This window comes from Fragaria vesca, linkage group LG6 (assembly GCF_000184155.1).
Source record: "Fragaria vesca subsp. vesca linkage group LG6, FraVesHawaii_1.0, whole genome shotgun sequence".
NCBI classification, from domain to species: Eukaryota; Viridiplantae; Streptophyta; class Magnoliopsida; order Rosales; family Rosaceae; genus Fragaria; species Fragaria vesca.
The window spans coordinates 10232963-10234983 of NC_020496.1; positions in this window are offsets into that span (position 1 = coordinate 10232963).

A 2021-nucleotide genomic window follows, 5' to 3' on the forward strand; every position below is an offset into this window, starting at 1 on the left:
TCATACTGACTTGGAGTTACCGAAAGCTTTTGATTTTGGATCCCCCTACGCTATTAAACCAATTGCCGTCTTGCAAAAGACGTTGAAGACTTATCAAAGCTGGAAAATTATCATCATAATCGGATCCTCTAGGTCCTCTGAGTTAGTTTATGTTCATGTCAGGGAGCTTTTGCTAACTAGTCATGGAGTTTACGACCTTAGAACGATCGAAAGGACTTGGTTTTGATCATACACACGTCACTTTTGGCTAAGGCAAAAGCCTACACGCCACCTGCAAGCTTCACAGCTTCGCACATGCCAAATCTGCGAAAAACAGCAATCTGTCCCTTCTGGACAGTTAACTTCGTTTGAGCTTTGTGAACAGCTCCGGACGAACCAGACAGTGAGCATTATATCATTGGAAAGCTCTATGAGTCTAGTTTTCAGAACGTTTCACGGTTTGTCCATATCTATTTTAACGAAGAAGTTATGGCTGTTTTAGTGCGCAAAAGTCATTCTGCGCGGAAATTTTTATGCACTCTCAAGATTGCAGCTTTTCGTAGCTTCTTTCAATCCTTCTAAATGGTTCAAGTAGAACTATTTACTCCCTATATACTCCTTGTAGTTATGTCTCATAGAGACATTGAGTGCTTCGCAGATAGTGGAACTATCCACAACATTCTAAAGAACCATGTTAAGTTTTAAAGACATTACTGCTAATAGTGGAACTATCCACAACATTCTAAGGAACCATGTTATTGAGCTTTAAAGACATTCATGCTAATGGTTTTCATTTGAAAACATATTGTGAGAATGAACAAGAATTCTTTTGTGTATGCCTCCTCATGAATGCGAACTGAAGCGCATCTTGGAGAAATTCATGAGTCAATCTAGTGAACTGTATGTCACTACGATTCGAATATCGAATCTCATGTTGTCGCCAAACATGATATTTGGGACACCAACTCATATAGGCTTTGGTTTGACCAAATTGGTCAACCTGGAAGAGATATAATGGACCAAATTTTGAGAAATTCTCATGGACATCCATTCTTCCGCTCAAAACGAAGACATTCGAGATCTAGCATCACCATGAAGCATGGTGGTGACCCGGGGGACATTGACGTCACCCGAACACGACTCCAACTTCCTGGAGGTCGTCCGGTCAATTCCTCAAGCAATTGAGGTGCACCGGCCTTTCCTCGATGTCGTATTGGCCCCCTGCAATGCTCATTGCTCCTTTTGAAAGCCTATTCTTTAGCTAAATAAGGAGTGAGACCCTCCTACGCTAAATAACACAAAAGTGAACATTCTATTCTTACATCAAACTATGTAGATAGATACAACCAACTTGCGGACACCTTTTTATGATTTATGGTGTTGGTTGACGTGTTAACACACTGGTCACGTGTTACACTATTATTTACTGCTTATACTTCTACGGGCTCACTACCCATTCTTTAAAGAAGTTCATCGGGATGTAAGTTGAAGTGTCTTGTACCCCATGTTCACACGCAATACGGTCTCACCGAGGCTACGACCAAGCAACTTTAGCTTGTCGCTCGAACATTATTGATGCGCACCACTCTTTCTATTGCGTCTTGAGGCTATGCAATATTTGCATGCAGCTTTACTATTCATCTACGACCCACCATCATTGAATTTTGTTGTACTACAGCTCGTGACTGTGTACCAGGATTGACACGAAATTGCAATCCTTGAGCTCGACAGGATTGAAACGGATCTCCAATCCTTGAGCTCGGCTAGATGTTATTTCTAGGTGCCAAATCGCATTGCCACTGCGTACAATGATGGGTCATTTGAGATGAATAAGTTTAGGTTGGATATGAACCTCCACCTATAATCAGCATATGTAGGAACCTTGTCAGGCAATCTCATTCACCGCTAAATTGTGGATTGTCACTTTGATGAGACAATATTCCCGCCGTTAGGGGGAGATAAGAACACAAGTGTTCAAGTGGAACGACGTGAATTGGCGTGGTTTGTCCCCACTAAGTCTCATCTTGATCCCAAATGCTTAT